Source organism: Cavia porcellus, unplaced genomic scaffold (genome assembly GCF_034190915.1).
Source record: "Cavia porcellus strain 051 isolate PalLab524CR breed Dunkin Hartley unplaced genomic scaffold, mCavPor4.1 scaffold_37, whole genome shotgun sequence".
NCBI lineage: Eukaryota > Metazoa > Chordata > Mammalia > Rodentia > Caviidae > Cavia > Cavia porcellus.
Genome location: NW_026947520.1, coordinates 6,813,415 through 6,834,696, shown reverse-complemented (window position 1 = coordinate 6,834,696; position 21,282 = coordinate 6,813,415).

Below are 21,282 nucleotides of genomic sequence, written 5' to 3'. Positions count from 1 at the left end.
CAGTAATGTTATAACAGTATAAGTTATAGAGGGATCCAGTTTAAGTTAACAGGAAATTAAAGATGATTACTGTGCTATATCCTGATATTTTTGGGATAGCTGTCTGTGCCCTCAGATCTAGTGCTTGTATAAAAACTGGGATGGAATAAGTTCTATCTATGCAGAGTGGTACAAGTAATATGGGTTTTAATTCCTGATACACTTATAGCAATATCTTCTTCTGTCTTTTTAAAGACTGTTCTTCCCCTTTCACTCCCCTAGGGTGTACTGTGTATTTTTGGGTCTCCCCAACACCATTGGTTTTATATTGTGGAGGGCAACCTGTTATTTATCTAAGTGTTTCTGAACTTTCTCACTCCTGGACTTGATCTCTATTTGTATTTCTTTACTTATTAAAGCCTGTCTTTCCAACCTACCCATAAATACTGGTCCAGTTGCCCCTATTATTCTCTCATTCCCTATCACATCGAGTTCTATTTTATCATATTCAATTTTGGTCCAAATACCCTTCCTCGGGTCAATTATATTTCCTATAATGATCATCTCGGTTGGCCCTATTTTTTGATCCACTCTGCCTGTGATTCTCTCTTTTTTTCACTTAATTTAGTGTATATAGAACATCTGCATTAGAATTTGAATCCAACTTTCTCTGTCTCATTTCTGCTCTTCTCTTTTTATGTCATCAGTTGTCTATTTGTCTTCTTCACTTTGCTTTTTGCTCCATTCATTGTGGCCTCTCTACCACTGTTCCTGAAATCCTGGTGATTTTCTTTCTCTTTTGAATGTCCTATAGTATTCTCTGTAGGGCTGGATTGGTGGTTGTTAATTTTCCCAGTTCCTCTTTATCTTGGAAGCATCTTGTTTCTCCATTAATTTCTAGGAAAATGTTTCCAGATACATCAATCTGGGCCATATGTTATTTTCTTTCACAACTTGGAATGATTCACTCCATTTTCTTCTCGATTTGATGGTTTGTGCCGAGAACTCTGATATAATTCTGATGGACTTTCCCTAATAAATGATCTATTTCTTTTCTCTGACAGCTTATAATATTCTGTTCTTATATTGGATTTTTGGGATCTTGATTATTATCCACCTATGTGTAGTTCTGTTTGGTTTAGGTGGCTGGAGTTCTGTATGCCTCATACACTTGAGTATCTTTTCCTTTTCCTAAGCTTGGGATGTTTTCCTTATTTTTGTGAATAGCCTTTATGGTTCCTTTGTTTGTACTCCTGCTTCTTAATTCACATTCATTATTCTTAAGTTATACATCCATTTGTCATCATCTAGCCTTTGTATTGTTACTACTTGTTTCCTTGTTATTTTTAAGAAATTTTTCCTTTCATGATCCCACAGTGCAAACCTGTCCTCTAGTTTGGATAATCTATCCTTAGTTTCTTGCAATCAATTTTGCCAGCTTTCAAAGGAGTTTTTAAATTCATGGTTGTCTCTTTGAACCAGCTTCCTTTCTTCTATCTTTTCTCTATTTTCCTATGAAACAATTATCCCATTTTTTTTGTTTTCTTCCCTTTTTCCATGTTTTTTCTTGAGAGGTGCTTAGCATTTCTTAAATTATTCTATTTGTATCTTGCTTCACTCGGTTCAATATTTCACCTTTCAAATTATCTGTGCATTCCTGAAGATACTGCTTTAAGTCTACTGGAGCCATGTCTGATATTGCATGTTTGCTGTCCTCATTCTCCTTTGCATTTACCTTTCCTGGATCCATGTTCTCATGATTGGGGAATGGGAACCCTTTATTGTTCATTCCTCTTATTATTTTTTGTTCCTTCCATACAGGTGTATATAGGAGGTCCAGGTTCTTTATTTGTTGGTTACAGTTTGTCTGAAGTGCTGATTGTATGTTCCCAACAAGTGCAGTGTACTATGTAGGTACAGACCAGGGAAGCCTATGGTGGGCCAGCCCATCTGGATTAATCAGACTGCTGAAGGCTTCACTGCATTAAGATGAACTTACAAGCATCAGGACTGGTATGGGCTAGCCTATTAGTCTCAGCCTTAGGCATGACATAGGTCAGGTGTTCCCCATCAATCCCACTTGAGAAGGGAGAAGCTGACTGAAGTCACTGAAGCCCCTTGTTCTGGCCAATTTGCCCTGTCCCAGAATGTCATCGCTTGGAACTCTATGGAAAGGGTTTATTCTCGTCACTCACCACAGGTCAATGCAGGGTTCCCTGCTGTTGGGAGCAGGCACCAGGGGTCCAGCAGTGAACAGTTATGGAAAACCACACACTGAAGCTGGACCTCAACCAGTTCCTCATCCTGCAGTAACATCATGCTGATATTAACCTGGGAATAGCATAAACAAAAGAAGTTTCTCATGGACCCAGGAACATGTTTACCTCCTGGGTTGCACAACATAGAAGTTTCTCACTGGCCCAAGAACATGTTTACCTTTGATGTATGCACAAGAAAGTGTCCTGAAGTGACTTGTACTGCTCTTTGTTTGAAACATTATAAAAACTCTGGAGCCCTTCAATAAATCGCCTTTTGCCTCCTGAGCAACTGGTCTCCCTGTGTCTTCAGTCTCTTGCCTGACTCCTTCCCCGCACTGGCCGCAGCACCTGGCACCGTGCAAGCTCCGCTGTCTGTTAAGAGCACCAACTCCTATCTTCAGTGTGAATGCATCGCCAGTGACATGAAACTGATGCGCTTTTGTGTAGTTCCATAAATCTTGGCTGCATGAGATCAAGTGTAGGAGTGGTAGCACGTTCAAGTGGCAGCACTGAGACTATATTTGCTTCAGTAGTAGCACTGGGACTGTATTTTTAAATAGTTTCTCTCACCTTAATTTGTTCCAGGCATGGGAGGGTCTATCTCCCTCTGCCTGGGTCTCACTATGCTGTATTATTTTTGGAATCTAGGTTGACATCTCAGAGAGTCTCTGTAGTCTGCTGTTACATATCACCATCTTTCAACCTCCAGGACTTTGTTTATTCATCATAATAATATAATTTCTAAATAATGAGACTATAAATCAGTGATGAATAACAACATATTGCATTCATATACCCAGTCTTTATGACATTTCGAGCAGCTGGAAACCAATGTGAAACCATGCTTTGTAAATTCACAACCCATTAAATCAATTCTAATGACTATAGGTGTTCCAGTACATCTCAAGACATGAGAGGGAATTGACAATGGAAATAAAATATCACCAAGTTAGTGAAGTAAAAAAGAAACATCAGCTCCAGTAGCAAACATGAAAAGGAAAGATTGTCAATAGTTAAAGAGAGGCTTTGGCATGCATCTCCTATGGGAATAGCAGCAGACACCAAATTGCAGTCAAATCCTTGATTTCCACAAATAACATGACAAGCTTTAGAGGAGACATAAGACAAGACAGTTGAGCTACAGATTCAGAAACATTTAGTTGAATGGGTAAGAGAGATCACAATTGAATCAACAATATGCCTGTATAAGCAGTATCAATGACATCAGGAATCACAAAAGTGCCAATTTTTGATGCATGTGAACAGGAAAGAACCAGGCCAGCTGTCCCAGGAGGTAGGGGATCATGAAAAGTAGTAGGGACCTTATCAAACTTATCAGGGATTTCCAAAGTAGGGTCAGGTTTCATAGAAATGTCTTTCCAAGCATTTTTGTAGTCTGGTTTGCATTTTTGTATGTTAATTGCTTTGACAAGATAGACACTGCTGCTGTGTTGTCCACATGGCATTCACTAGCTTAATTTATCATTCTATAAAGCTAAGGCAAGGTTCAGTGGCCTCCTGTTTAACAGTGCTGAAGGAACCTTGTGTGTGCACTGCTTCAGGGATTCTTTTTCAAGCCTTTAAAGCAATTTAAGCCATTTGAGGGTAATAGTCTGAGGTTGGCAATGAATTTGTTGGCAAATTTCAGAAAAAGCTCTCTCCCCATAATTCAGTAACTCCTATAGCAATATTGCAATCTAAATTATTTGTAGCTTGCTTGTCCACAACATCAGTATATTCTTAGAGCCACACCTGATGTTGGGTTTGAGTGACAATAGCATGCATTAAGACTTTCCACTCCAAAGTTGTCATTTCATAGCCATGACTAATAACCCTCAATAATGCCAATTACAAAAATACTTTTATATCCATATTCCGGACAGCCTTTTAAAAGCTCTTTATCTTTTTTTATTTTTCTCTTTTGGAAGAGGGGATTCAATTTATAATCTTGAAGTTGCCAGGCAGGTGCTTATGCCACTGAGCTTAATCCCCAGCCCCTTTTAACTCTTTAAACAGTTACTGAAAATCTTCAAATTGTGGCTTTTGTCACTGATGCAAAACAGGACAAGCAGTTAATTCCCCATGTTGTTTGGCTTCTTGAGCCACCTTTTGCATGGGCGTTAGAAAAGGTAAGGTGTTTCCCAGAGATTTTACAGGGTTTGCATCTTGTGGAGGCAGTGGCGAATGTCACCTCAGCAAAGATACCAGGTGTGCAAGACACAGATCAGATCTCGAGGGTCCTCAGTGCAGCAGTTTACCTGTTTTTTCCCAATCTCTCACACTGACCACACCCACCTCAAAGACAATGATCATGAATTTCCCACAAGAGCTGCACCAAAATATCATCGGAAGTAACAGGGCTCACCTTCCTAAAGAAAAGCAGTTCTGTGTTATGTTTCTGTTGCATTTCAGATATAGGATTCATCATGACCTCACAGGTGAAGGGATTTTTTTTTCAGAAAATGAGGTGGTTTTCCAAACAAAATGAAATAGACATGCTTTGGGGGCAGTTTTCTACCCCAGGAGCACAGCAATGATAAGTCACCATCCACATCAGCCATCTTCACTTCAGAGTACCTGTTTAGGTAGCAAGCTGTTGGTATCCATGCCTAGATCCCCAACCCTCAAACAGATGCATGGTGAAGGCCCAAAAGAATGAAACAAGTAACACAATCTTTAGGGATGCAAGAGAATTGAATCCTTGGCAGAGCTCATAATTCTTCTAGCTGGCTGGCTGACTGATGCTGAGCAGCCCATATGTAATCAGAACAAGCAAAGAGTTGAGTGGACAATGGAGGAAACCTGAGCAGGGTTTTGGGATGGTTTTAAGGAACCTTCAGAGCAACAAATGATGCTAATTAAGGAAAACAATCCAGAAAGTCTCCAGGTGGCTTCAGCTATGACCTATCATGCCCACTGAGTGTCTGCTCATTCTCAGATCAATCATGCTCTGGCTATGCCAGAGCCCTGCATGTGCACTCAGCTTCAATGGCTCCAACAAGTTTCCAAATAACTGCATGAATCACAAGCGCATATCACTCAGGTCTCATTCAAACACTGTTGCCTTCTCTCACTCACAGACATAGCCTTTGTATTTTACTGAAAACTGATATTTGCCCTATCTAATCACATTCATGCTTAGTCACCATGCTCACCAGAAGAGAATATGGCAGTCTGAGCCATGAGATGCTGAGGACAGAGTAACACATTTCTTTTGGTCAATACTCTTTCTCAGCATGCATAATATTTTCATAGCAAATGAGTATGAAACTCACCATTGTGATAATAATGAAAAATTAAAAGTAAAAGATGCTGTAAGCAAATAAGAAAAGGTGATGTGAAACTCATTAACTAAATTGAAGAAATGACATTTTACCTACAGTTGTGTGAATAACACAAGGAGGTTACCCCTACAATGTTAAAATAGTATTGATGGAAGAAGCAGTAGACATGAGCAAAGACATGAGGCTCTGCTGAGCACAAAGACGGGGCATTGTTATGCACTGTCCAAATGTGAACCAAAAAGGAGGATTGAACCTCTGAGAAACTTATCTCTCTTGTGCTTGTAGAAGTCTAGTAAAATGTTGCAGAGCCACTTAGGTTCAAGGCAAATTCTTGATGGAATAAGCCAGCATATAGATGAATTTTCATGAGTTTGGATAAATCTATACTGCTATCATAATTATTTTTGGGAACTCAGGTTGTGCATCCTACATTTTTCTTCACATCAGAACATCAGTAAAAGACCTGAGAGACTTGCAAATTATTTGCCAATATAAAATGACTTCCTCTGTCAGTGCATCCTTTAGTGACAATTTAGGTACACAGAGGCCCCGACAGCATAGGCTGCAAAGGCTCATGTTAAGGTGACTGGAAGCACCATGCAGGTTCCTAACACACCTACTTCTTGCTGATGCAACACACAATGTAATGGCTTGGTACTGCTGGAGAAGCTATCAACAGTCCTGAAAAATCAAGCTATTGATATAGGTTTGTTTCTCTCCAAGAGAAAAATTACATATAACATTAGGTAACTAAAGAAATTTCTCCTGTCTCAAAAATGTCACATCTTATCCTTTCCCATCTGTTGTAGTCAGGGTTTGTGAGGAAAGAGACTTAACATGGAACTTATAACTGATAAGATAATTTAACAATATTTATCTCAGAATGTCAGATTTAGAGAGATATAGAGCTTTTCAGATACTAGAGACCAAAAAAATCCAACTGAGTACTTGAGTGCTATGACAATATCCAGCACAAGTACAGCTGAAAAATTTGAGCCCAGGGCAAGGACAATCAAAAGTTTACCTGGAGACTTAGAGACACTTACAATGTGTCATGAAAGTCTCTGTTAAGATAGTACCCTAAGAAGGCTCAAAGTTCAGTGTTGGAAGATAGAAACTCTGTTCCTTTGGTCATAGAATCTATGCCACAAAGTTGAGTTATCATTACTGGAGCCAAGGCATGAAGCTCAAGATAAGAGACAGAGATCTGCAAAAGAGAACAGTAGCCATACACAACAATAATGAGGACCTGAGCTTCTTTGATGATGATGTTGATGATGATGATGATGATGGCTGAGTTCATATCTGGAAAACCAGTGCTACCAGCTTCACTATGAGAATCAACATCCCAGCTCCTTTCCCTCTAGTTCTCATTTAATGCTGTTTTAAACAATCCATCAATGCATGTTCTGTCCCAAAACCATGATGACTTCATTCACTGGGTAATCCAAGGTGACCATTACTAAGCAGGCCACAGCACCAGAGCAGTTCTTTAGATACTTAAAATCTAAACAGGCTTTATATCACTTCATATATTAAAGTGATCATCTGGTCTGCTTCACATAAGCAACAGTGAGAAAACCCGAGGCTCATTCTAATGAAATAATCAGGAACACAAACCTTCACAAAGTAGTCTTCACATCTGCTTTGACAAACCTCTCACTCAAAATATGTGATATGTTTCTATCTGTGTGTCCTACACACTACATAACTGTGGTCATTTGAATGAAACTGTAGTCAGGGTAATTGACCCTCTGATTTTCCATGGAAATTTTAAAAATCTTTTCTAAGGAATGTATAAAAAGAAGCAGTTATGTACACCTATGTTTCACTGCAGTACCCTGACAGCACTGAACCCAAGAGAGAATGTCATGAGGCTGGTGGTATGCACATCACCACCTCAACAAGGCCGAGTTTCTCCAGATGCTGGAGGTAAAATAGTGGAAATAATTTAACAACAAAAACAGTTGAATTAAAATATACTGAATACACTGAATATACCAAATCTAAAGTGGGCCTGGTGGCTCGTGCATGGAGCCCATTACTTGAGACCCTGAGGAAGGAGACTTGTTGAGACCACTCTGGTTTATAAAGTGATCTCAAAGCCAGCCTGGACTTCATAGCAACATGCTTACTCAAAAAGATAAATATATCAAATCTAATGAACATAATAATGTACTAGTGATTGCCTTGTGACATTAGCATGACTATCATGTTTATACTGACCTATAGTCTACTAGGAAAAGCTAAGTTACAGCCCATTTCACAATAAAATATCACACCATTTACCAAATGGAGTACACTGGTGAGTATTTATTGTTCATCATTGATATTTTGTGGTGATGGAGCAGTGCTTGCTGCTGCTCTCCATAGAAAAATGACTATTGCTGCAGTAACAGGAATCTGCATGCATCACTGCCATATGTCCTTAACTCTGAGGAAGAGACCCACTACAGGAAGCACTGCACTAATGAGAATTACTAATTTTAGTCTTTTGAATATTTGAAAAACCGACTTTGGTAGTAGTTGAACTACTTACCTACATTTCCACCAACATGGTTAAATAGTTTTTTTACTCCTGCAGTCTCATGTACATTCCTTAGATCTTGTGGTGATTTCTTTTCTCTGCAATGAGATGATGTCCCTATTTGAATTTCTCTATTGGGCAAAAATGCTCAATAGTTCTTCAGGTATTTCTTGGCAAGTTGTACATATGCTGAAAAATGTGTGTTCCTTTCACGTTCCTATTGGTTTTACATGTTAGCTATCAGGGAGTAACAGGTAAAATTTCTCTCATTTTGTAGTTTATTTTGTAATTTTGTTTGACTTTTTTTGTGGCTTCTATGTTTATGCAGAAGGATTAAAATCTTACAAAGTCCTTTTTGCTTGTTTTGTCACCCTATCTTATTTTCTACACAAAACAGCAGCAATAGCATTAAGAAAAAAATGTTTTTAATACCTCTACATTCAGAACATGGAATGCCTGGCTCTTTCATGTTTCACTGTTTTACTCTAATAGAGGCGTATTTGATAGTGCTGCACAAATTACAATAAAAAGTACATTTCCTGAGTGAAAGAAAAATCACAATTTGCAGTAGTGATTCTTTTGTTCTATCATACATTTTTATTCTTGACCTCAACTTACTTGTTTCCTCAAATTTCAAATGCAGGGATAAAAACAACTGCTTCACACTCTGCTAAATCATCTAGCAGTTGCCACCCAAATTCAGCTTCAAAGCCATGATCATCTCATCTCATTCTCTCCTGATGCTGGGACTAAAGAAATCACCATTAGCCAATCTTTATAGGTAACTCCTTACCAATGCAATTATTTAAATACAAAATGATCAAAAATTGCATACTTTTTCTTAGTTTTTATAAAATAACAAGGAATATAAAAGTGACAATTCTACTATACTCAATACAAGAATGAATGGGTTAAATTGACAACTGCCCCAATGATGCTCAGGATGGTCACTGCATAAACAAGTGGGCTTCCCAAGTGATTCTTGGGGATAACTTCTAGGTGCCAAGTGATAAAAGGACAACTATTGATGTGTAATTGTGAGTATTTAAAAAAATGTTGATGCTGGGGAGGAACGGGAAGAGATCTAAAGCATTAAGCTACATCTGCAGAACTTGAAGATATATTTTGAGACAGGGTTACACTAACTGTGTAGGTTAGACTCAAATTCCTCTTCCACTAATTTAAGCTCCCTGAGGTGATAGGGTTACAAGCATGCATCAACAAGACCAGCAAGATTTACTTTCATGATGAAATGAGAAAGTACATGTACTCAGGATATATGTATTATAGATTCAGTCTTCTATTATAAGCTGTAATACAAACTCCAAATTTTCCCATTGATGGTAAGCAGAAATGTGCTTCAGGGAATCTGGCCACATGCTGTAGTAATACAGGCTAACAATGTAGTTTACAGTGTCTTTTACTTTATGAAGTATGTCAGGTACTTCAGGTACAAAATAGATATAGTTTTAGTGATGATTACACAACAGGTGAGTAATGTATTCTTCCAAGGATAATTGAGACTTGGGCAAGCAATCTTCACTGGATTAGGGGTATTTAATGAAATGCTCACTTGCGTTTTCATGACACCACATATTTTCAAAACATAATACCATTGGAACCTAAGCAGATTTTGAATTCAACAACACTGCATTAAACACTTTACAAATTACATGAATGTAAAAATGGAAGTGAAAACCACAGGCCACAGGAAACCAACTGGTACTCATGGCCCAGTGTATGTGTTTAAAGATAATCGGCACATGCCATAAACATCAGGCACTGGTCCTTATAAATAAAGAGATATGTCACTGTATAAATTCACAATTCAGTAAAACAGAACACAATCTGAATATTAATTTAGCAAATTTACTTTTTACTGTGTTGACAGCTCAAAATTTAGGTTTCCCTTCATGCCATTACTCCAGGGTTTTAGGAAAAACCTGTAATAATTACAAAATATATAATGCATTTACAGCATCAATGACTAAAATAAAGGCATTTGCATGAACATCCAATAGCAATCTTTTCCCCCAAAACTCCTTCACATTTAAGAAAATTGATTTCAAAGTATCATTACTCATAAATCATGCCAAATTTTATAATTTCTGGAGATATTAATATATTTTGTGGTGTGCCATTAGAGACAAGTTATGGTTATGTCAGTATGGGCCAATCAGAAATTCACAGTACTATGGTTTACTTTGGTACATGTGGAGAAACATTACTGGCAAAGTAAAGAAGCAATATAAACATAACAGCTAAAATTCTGATGGATAGAAAAACAACAGTTTAGTTAAATGACAAATATTGGCACCACTGAGAAAGAAAATCAGCCAACATAATGTACATGGTATGATGTCCAGTGATGTTAGGAAATCAGCAGATACCTTGTCTCGTCACCACAAGGAAAACATAACATTCATTAATGTGAAAGTTATGTGAAAAGAACACAACTTTGTCAAAACCACATGCTCCAAGCCTTACAAATGTATATCTTAATGCCAAATATTGCATCCACTTCAGAAGCATCATTTATGAAAGAGCAAGTGAAGCATGTGCATCAAAAGATTAAAGCAAATGCAGTGTTAAAATTACAATTCACCAACAAATAAGTGACTAGACTAATTAATAGTATTGCTCAATTTTATATCACAGTGCTACAGAATTTGCATTGGGCTTCTTAGTGTCTTTTCTTCAGAGTATCTGTTCATTACATCGTGTATTATATAACTTGTTCCCATAAATAAGTTAGAAATTCTTCCCAGGTATGAATCTCTATGTATATATCAATCCTTTCTTTATTATTGGGAAAAACAGATCAAAACAAGACAACAAAACAAATTCGTATAAAATCATGATATGAAAAAGACATATAAGACCACAATATTGGGTGATGTACAGTATTTACTATGCTTTCTCTTGTTATTATCAATAGAATTTTCCACACTATCAAGCATTATATAGTTAAGCATAAGATTGCATAGCTAGTTTTATAAAAACAAATTTGGAGACATTGTATGATGTGAAAGCAGTTAATAATCAAACCTGGAATGGATATCTTTTATTTATTTATATTTTTTGTACTGGGGATCAAACTCACGATCTCACACTTGCCAGACAGGTGCTTAAGCCACTGATCTAAATCCCCAGCACCCCAATGCATATCTTTTACATCTTGTCATCTTCAGAGTAGTTGCCTCTACTCTTAGACTTGATACCAGCAAGCATACCAAATGTGAATAAAATCAGTCAAGGCCAAATAGCATTCAGACAAACCAGCTTCAAATAAGATCAGTCATAGTAAGACAATGTAAGTAATATAGGGTTTCAGTTTAAGTTAATAAGAAATTAAGGATAGTTACCATGGTATAACCTGATATTTTTGGGTTATATGTCTGTGCCCTCAAATCTAATATGAGTAGACAGACCAGAATAAAATATAATCAAACTAAACAGAGCAATAAATCTACTGTACCTTTTAAATCCTGATACACTTTTAACAATGCCCTCTGCCTTCTTTTTTTAGGCAATTCCTCACCTTTCTCCTTCTCAGGATACTATTATTCACTGTTCAGAGTGATAATAGTTGTCATGGTTTCTGTCTGTGTCCCCCAGGCCTCATAAATTTGAATTGTGCATTTGTTATTCGTTCAGTGTCTAGTGCTAGGATTGAAGGTGTCAGGGCTCCACCCACAAAGGGGTGGAGCCAGGATGTGATGTAATGGCAGGAAGGTGTCTCTTTCTCTTTTCTGGCTTGAGCTTGCTGTTGGCAGCTGCCATGAACTGTGGTCCAGCCCTGCCCGCCTGTCTTGGAGCCAACTAAGAGTGGACTGAAACCTCAAAGAATTGTACAAAATAAACCTTTCCTTTCCCAACTTTGGACTTCAGGTATTTTGTCTCAGCGATGAGTAAAAAGTAACTAAGACAGTAGTCTAGTCTCGTATGTTGAATTTCAGCATACATAAAGATAAAGACAGCTACTACGAAGAGAGTGAAAGGCCTTATTGTAATTATTATCAACTTCCCCAAAATCAGTTCTTGAAGACCAAAAAAGCCTGCATCATCCTGTAATTATTTGATTAGTTCTATAATGTTCAGTATATATTCAGTGCATGTGAATATGGGAACAACTATGTAAAAGAAACCTAGAGACAGTAAGATAAACAGTGAACATCTCCAGTGGACCTGCTTTGAAATCTGTGTTTCTTTAACTTGTTTTCTTATGAACTGTTCTGTACTGTTTTGTCATGTTTAATCTTACCCTCCTTAAATTAAAAAATAAGTACGTAGGAGAGATAAGCATATTACTAAGTTTTTATTGGATCATTGAGCAGCATTGTTCACAGTGTCATTATTTGAATGCCACTTTGTACGCTTTAATTTTTTAACTTGAACAACTATTTCTAAGATGACAATATGTAACTTATCAACTAGTGATTTCTTGTTAATTTTTTTGAAATTCTGTGTTATTTCTACCTTTTTTCTGTTTTTTTCTCTTTAAATAAAAACATTACAATTCACCAAAAAATATGAAAATTAAGTTTTAAAGACAAAACATTAAGTACATAGATACTGTTTTGCATTAAGAACTGGTGGTCAACTTAATGTCAGCTGGATTACATCACCATGCCATTGAGCAAAGATGTTCCACCTGAGGTAAGTTGCCAGGATAAATACGAGGAGAACAAGGGAGGTGATGAGGGTTGAGACATTAAGGAAGCATTGTGGGTTGTCCTACGAGTTGCTGTCTGAGCTGTTGGTTCTCCTGAAGAAGGCTTGGTCCTCACAATGAGCATTACTTCTTGGCCGGGAAGGGCTTGGATGGGAAGACATGTGCTGCTGGGTCTCAAGAATGAGCTCATCACACTGCTTCCAGGCATGTACTTGACTGTGCTTCTCATCGGAGGAGCTCCGGGCCTCCGTGTCACTGAGGACAGCTCTGGTGCCTTTCAGAATAGACCTGTTCCTTGTTGTGAGTGTGACTTCTCAGCTCCAGCATAGAACACTCATCCCACAAGCACAGCTCCATCATCCAGCTGGGATAGGCTTTCTAGCTTCCACAGCTGACCCTTGAGTCTTTCCAGCATGAATCCATAAATGACACTCTATGAATCCTTATTTTGTGCTCTGGACCTCCAGTTGGACTAATAGTAGGCATTGTCCTGAGCTCTGGATTTTTATCTGGACTCATGTGGGACATTGCTATGGGGTTTAGGCTCTTGACTAAATAATCTATGTCTTTTAGCAGTAACATTCATTGTCAAATACATGAAAGAATTCACACTGGCGAGAAACCCTATGTATGTAAGCAATGTGGAAAAGGTTTCACCCAACCTGGAAATTGTAAGCAACATGATAGAATTCACACTGGAGAGAAACCCTATGTATGTAAAGATTGTGGATAGACTCCCTGCAGTTTCCTGTGTTAACTCCCGGTGACTATTATAAAAATAATATTATAAACATTTGTCTTGATCCAATTGTTCTCTGTGCACACCCCTGACTACAACAGTAACTATCCATACCTAAAAGTGAAAAGCACATTTCAGTTTAACATGTTTAATTACAAGATGCCATATTGAAGCACACAGACACTTTAAAAAATCTAGAGAGGTACAAGTGATTAACTGAAAACCTTACAACATGTGCACTTGAGGAGAGCTCCACCTTAGATTTGTCATTTCTGGAAAATTTGTGATTATTTCTTCAGGTCTCCTAGGGAATTATAAAATAAACTTAGATTTAAACTGCCTGACCAGTGACGCTTTTAATAGGTATTTAACAACAAATATGGATTGCTAATATATCGCACATTGCTAATCCACATAGGATCTCAGCCCAGTGAGCTCTTTCAGATATGTAACAATGATCATGTATGCAGAGAGGATTCCCATAACACATAGGATTTATCTCTTGTGTGAGTTTCTACATGTAAGTGAAATATATGGCTCTGGCTGCTGAAAGTGTCTCCACTTGCTTACATAGCCAGTGGTTCTTCCCAGTGTGAATTCTTTCACATGTTTTGCAGTGACTGTATGCATTAAAAGCTTGCCACATTGTTATATACATAAGGTTTCTCACCAGTGTGAAGTCATTGATGTCTTTTAAAATATCCACGTGTGGTGAAAGCTTTCTCATGTTCTTCACATACATAGGGTTTGTCAACAGTGTAAATTTTTTCATGTATTGAACAATGAGTGTTTCTGCTGAAACCTTTCCCACATTCCTTACATATATAACTTTTTTGCCCAGTGTGAAGATTCCATGCATTATGCAATATGTACATGTGCTCAAACCATTCTCACGATGCTTATATACACTGGATTAATCTTCAGTGTCAACTTTCATGTTGCTTACAATGTCCATGCAGGGTAAAAACTTTCCCACTTTGCTTACACATGTAGGGTTTCTCTCCAGTGTGAATTCTTTCATGTTCCTTATAATGTCCGTGTTTGGTAAAAGCTTTCCCACATTGCTTACATATATACAATTTCTGCCTGTGAAGTTTTTCATGGATTGCACAATAAGTACATGGGCTGAAAGCTTTCTGACAGTGCTTGCATTTATAACATTTGTCTCCAGAGTGTAGACTTTCATGTGCTTAACAATATGTATATGTTGTAAAAGCTTTCCCACACTCTTTACATATGTAGGGTCTCTCTCCTCTGTGAATTCTTTCGTGTTTCTTACAAATTCCATGTGTGGTAAAACCTTTACCGCATTGCTTGCATACATAGGGTTTCCCTCCACTGCAATATTTTTTATGGATCTGAACATTGTGTGTTTCTGTTTCTTTCACATTCAAATTACCTTCTGCAGTACAAAGGAATACTTCTTTACATTGATTCCAAGGTGTATGTCCATAGGATTTCCCTAGCTTGTCATTTCTGTAAAAAAAAAAAAATCACATATAGGATTGATAATTATATTACTAAGTTTTTGTTGGAGAGTTGAACAAAACTGTTTGCAGTCTCGCTGTTTGAATCCCCACTTCATATGTTTCACTTTTGTATCTTGATTAACTATTTCTATGAGCACATAAGAAATCATCGACTAGGTATTTCTTACCATTTATTTTCACTTTGAAAGTAGCATTATTTCTACTTATTTTGTTTTGTTTAGTCTATACTTACATAAAATTTAAAAAAATCACAATGAAATGGGTCTCTGTGTTAATGACTACATTAACATGAAGTTCTGCTTTTAATTCTTGCTAAGAAATTCTGACAATGAAGCAACAGAATGGCCTTGTAAGATATGTTGAAAACAACCATTCCCAAAACACTAGTACACATTTGGAAATCTTAAAATTTGATACCTTTTGAAATGCAGAATATTTAGCTTCACTTTGGGCATGGGTATATATGTGTATCACAGAGAAATCATTCTGATACATTTCTCAGTCATAGTCTCCTTTCTATCCTTAACCTGTAATTCCCATTTCCATACAGTCAGTGTTACCTTTCTCTATCAATCTCTTTCATTTCATTCCACAATTAATATTTTGGTTTCTCATCTAAAAGAAACCCTGTGACATTTTAGGCTTATATCTGAGCTATTTCACTGAATTGATGGGAGAACGACTCACGCATTTCTTATCATAAATGACATTATATTGTTTATTTTTTGACATTATATAACACGTTTTTATGTTCCATGCTGGGAATGAACAACAGGTATTAGCATAAAATCTCTAGCTTTTATATTTATTTTAAGAGATTTTCACTGATTATTAAGCTGTGAAGTTTGAACTTGAATTTGCCATTCTGCAAAATCTGATTCATAGGGTGCTGGGTTTACAAGAATGCAGAACCACAGAGAGTCTATTAAGATTTTCCTTCTCCACAAATCCAGTTATAGATTGCTAAGCTGCTTCAAGGCTTGGTCTCTTATAACTTGATCTGCTTTGTATATGAGTAAGCATGTATCTGTATTTTATGTGGATTTTGAGTTTTTAAAAATATATCCAGGACAAGTATAAGGGGATCAACTTCTTGAGATAACTGCATACTGATGCTCAGAATGAATGCACATAACATTCCACCAGCCTACTAAGAATTTTAATCAGAATGTGTGATTCTCTATAGCATGGCTTGGAAACATGAGCACTCATTTTTATTTCAAATTCTATTGCAATCTTAGCAATTGTTAGATAAAGAATGTGTTGTATTTGCAAGTATATATGGATAGAAAAACTGGAGGCAGAATGTCATAACTCAAAGTGTATTCCTTTTGCACACGTCTATATGCAATGTCATACAGTTTTATGATTTAATTCCCTTATTATACATACCCTGGCTTATACATCTTGGGAGAATATTACTGACATTAAATTGAATGGTGCCTCATTTCTTTGGCTGTCATTTTTCTGCTCACAAACTAATTACTCAGGAACATTCCTTCTCGTTGTGAGTGCGAATTACCTTAAGTATCTCCAGTAAATTTTGCATTCTTTTTCAGCTTCCTGGATATCCTGAAGTCTTCCTGAATTGTAGACATAGAAATACCTGTATTGATTAGAGTAATATATACAAATTAATAGATTTTTTTAGATTTATGATATAATGTGACTAGGTCTGAGCTATTTTTCAAAATATTTTCACATTCCTTTTAATGGAACAGCAGTGATAAGCAACAAACTTTCTCACAACATGAGTGACAAAAAGATGTCATGCTTACCTATCACAGTCAAGTTCCTAAAGATTTCGCCCATCACATCTCTGTAGAGGTTCGTTTGGGATGTACTCAGCAAAGTGCACTCCTCATTGCTGAAGTCACAGCCACATCCTCAAAGGTCACCACCTCCTAAAGGATCATACATATATTCCTCAAAGAAAGTTGAGACACCAGGTTTGGGATATCTTAAATTCTCTCCTACAGATCTGTATCAAAAGCAAAATGTGTTGGTCTATATCTATAATCCCAGCACTCACAAGGCTGAGACAAGGGGGCTTTGGTGAGGTCAGGAGATTTCTAGGCTCCATACAGGGTACAAATTCAGCTGATATACATACAGAATGCTTGTCTCTATAAAACAAAACTAACCTAAACAAATAACACCAAACAGAACAGCTGAATGGAGACTGATTCATTCAAATCTTAATTCCATGTCTGGGTCATTAATTGTGTGAATATACACACTTTTGGAGACAGCAAGTTTGATGCTAGATTGTGACACACTGCTAATTTAAGAGCCAAATAGGAGCACTGATTCTTTTGCTCAGTCACTGCAAGATTCCCTGTGTACTGTCTCTAAAGCAGAGTTCACAGTGAGAAGCCTGAAGGACCAGCATCCACAAAGTACAGAGGCAGATGAATATCTCATCAATCAACTGGGAAACCAAGCAAGCACATCCCCTCCCTGTTAAGTTGTGGCAGTCTGGCATAATGCAGCCCTTCCAGGGGGAGAACCATCAGCAGATCCTGAGATCCATGCCATATTGGAACTTAGGACACTGGGAAGCCAAGCACGCACCTGTCATCCCTGGTAAGCAGTGGTGGTTTGGCAGACTGCGGCACTTCAGGGGAAGAACCAACAGCAGCTCCTGAGATCCACGCCATTTTGGAACTTAGGACGCTGTGAAACCAAACTACCAGCCTGCCTCCCTGCTAAGCAATAATAAACCTACTGATTCACAGCCTAGAATCAAATATCACACTTCCCCTACCCCTCTTCTCCTATCATCCTCCTGTTAGCAAATGGGAACCAGAAAAATGAACGTCTCCTGGGAAGTTAACCAAAGCAAATAAGGGAGACTTCCTTTTACTATCTCTTGGAAGGCAATTTTTTTATTACTATTTTGCTCCATTCTGAATAATGGCACTGCTCTATTCAATATTTTGTTTTGATAAGTTCTATAATGCTCTGTTTTTCATCTCATTTGGATATATGTGATTGAAAGAACAACTATTGTAAAATAATGAAATATACTGTCATACCTATTATTATTATCCCACTAACCTGCCATAAAATTCTGTACCAATTTCACTGTATAATCTTAGGTGGCCTTATTCTGTCTTGTTCTGTTGTATTTCACCACTTTCAAAATTATAAAAAAATAAAAATATTTCATCAATCCCTTTGATAGACTACAGATGATTTCTCTTCAAATCTCATTTTAGTACTTTTTTCTTAATATAATTAAGCAATATTTTGAAATACAAATTTGGTTTCAAGACAAATGATAAGCAAATTCATGCCTATTCTAAGGATTGATGTTCTAAATAGTTCCATAGCCCTCTGAGGAAGTCAGGAGTCACCATTCAAAGAAATGTATCATTATCTTATAGGCTGACATTCTAAATAGTTCCTATCATCCTGATCAACTCAGGAGTCACCCTCCCAAACCCCTAAGGGAAGAGTCACAGCTGCCTAAGAATGCGTGCTTTCTTTGTGACTCCCTTCCCCCTTTGTTCCCAATTTAATCAACTTTACCTGAACTTATAATCATATTGGCTACCATAGCTCTGTCCCATCTTATGCCCATCTGCATTGTGAGTTCCTAGTTCTCCCCACCTTAAACTCATTTCCCCACATGATTATACTCTATAAAGTCCATAGAAAGAACAGTGTTTGGCAACCTGCTCAGAAACCCTTCTGTCTCTCAAGCAGCTTTATTTCTCTCAATAAGTGTATTTTTACCTTATTCTCTTTTGTTCCTAAAATTCATTCTTTGACCTTGGAGAACACAAACCCATATCAGACATAGTAGACTGGGAGATTCATTCCCCTATAGCAATATCAGTATAAATTTTTCTCTTTCTTGAAGTCAGAGAAATCAGCAGTAGTTTGTATTCTACAATGTTGATGTCACCATTCCAGTGATACTTGCTTTGAAGGGCTTTATCCCTGCCTCAAGTGCTGCTTCTGTTTTCTGAAAGTGAACTGACCTGTAATTTTTGTTATGGTATCAACAATGCATTAAGAAAATGACTCAAAATATTTCTTATGCATGGTTTACCATCAGCCATGGAGGAAGACAGATAGCAAAATGTCTTTTTTTGATTTCTTCATTCAAACTGAAGGATGTACTTGAAAGAATTTTGCGCTAGAAACAATTACAGGACCTCATGGTTGTAGTCCAAGGTGGAAGAAGGTGAAATCAGGGATGCTTACTCATATGGCCACTTCCTCTTTTCTCCTTGATACAACTTCTGCTTTCTTACCCAGGGGCCTAAAGAAAATTTCCATCAGCTCCTTGCATGACATCACTGTCCCCTCCAAGCACCACATCCAGTCAAAAGTCACATATACCCCATAACCCCATAGTCAGTCAGAAAAAAAGAATCCAAATCCTTGGTGGCTGTGGGAACCTCTCCACATTCTTTAAATAAAAGGTCACTTTTCCATTTCTTATATTCTGCTTCTCTAATGTGCTAATTTACCTCCTCACTAACCTCAGTAATCTAACCCACTTTATACCTATCTCACCACATGATTTTATTCTATAAAGTCCCTAGAAAAGACAGAGCCCTTTGCTATCTGCTCAGAACCCCTCCTCTTTCTCTCAGACAGAAGCTTTCCAATAGGATTTTTGGTGTAGTAAAGAAGAGCATATAAAGTCATAAAGGCCTTTATTCTAAAATCAGGGAGAGAACCCCATGACCACCGGGGTTCTGGCTTTTTCTTCTGGAAATGTGTGGGGACACATATAGTTTTTGATTTGGGTGGTGCTTAAAGGTGGCATTAGTGTATACAGGTGCCTGATTGAGACTCTTTTCTGGACACAGCTAAGTTGCATAGGGGAGGGGAAAGTGATCTCAAGATAAAAGTTTCCTGGTTCCTCATTCCACTGCCAAAATATCCTATTTAGGGCAAAACACTTTCACCTTCTTTCTCTCAATACATATATTCTGCTTTTCACCTCTGTTGTTCCTAAAATTCATTCTTCCATTTTAGAGAACACAAACTCATAACAGACATAGAAGGTCAGGAATTTCATTCTACTATAACATGGTATGGCTGCCTGTATATCTAACTAACTCAGCTGCCTGTAACATTAAGAATTGTTTATCATTTTCACTTGGAATAATTGTAGCAAATAAAATGTTCTTAAAGAATATAGGGAAATATATCATTAAATTGAAAAAAATGATTATCACAGTTTTTCTACCTAGCACCAGCCAACATTTTCAACTTTCAAGTATGTGGGAAAACAAAAAAGATATTTCGTAGACCACAAAAGAAACATTGAGCCTATCAATTAACAAGTATCAGTCTCAATAAATGTGCTCATAGCACTGCATCATTGACAACTGTGAATTATTTTTTTCTATGAGGGATTGAACTCATGACCTTGTGCTCTCCAGGCAGCTCACTGTATCACTGAGCTCAATCCCCAGCCTCAACTACTTTAGATACTAAATATGACTATTAACAATGTTTAATTTGCCATTTACATATTTAGTTATAAATTTTTTAAACCTACATTTTCACAAATGAAATTATTTTCTTTCCTTGCAGTTTAAATTACTTTTTTTTTTTTTTTAGGTATCGGGGATCAAAGTAACCACCTAGCACTTTCCAGGCAAGTGTTTCTGCCTGCTGAGCTAAATCCCTGGCCTGTATTAATGAATATTTTTAAATGTATAAACATCACTTTATTCATTCAAATAGTATTGTAATTTTAGTGAAGGATGTCAATGTAGACAGAAATTGATATACAATCAGAGAGAAACTGGAACCTCAAAGAGTCAGTGCCAAAAATTAAATACAGCAGTCACTGCTACAGGCACAGCTGAAGAAATGTAGAAGGTGAATATGCAGTGAACATGTCTACTTGACTCCTGAAGAGAAAAACAACAGCTTGAAATGTACTACAGTTACCACCACCTCCTCCAGGAAATTCAGATAGGCCTCAATTACCATACTCAAAGACCAGAACAACTGGACTATTGTTCCCACAAAATGCCTTGGCTCTTTCCACATACATTTTCTGGCTGAATTGTCCCCCTGCTGAATAATATTAGTTAAGCAGATTTAAGCTTATATGTTGATTGTAGTTTGAGACCCACACTGTACCCACATTGTGACTTTCCTGTATAAATGACTTCTGACAATAGGTCTGTGGCCAAATGCTGAAGACCACTCCTGAAAATTCAGGGCTATACTTCTCTCTCTCTTTTTTTTTAGAAAATTGTGAACTTCTTTTGGTTTGTGACTTCCTTTTTCAATGTTGTGAACCATTAAGCTTGGTGCATTTGACATCGAACAGGGCAAGATTATATTTCT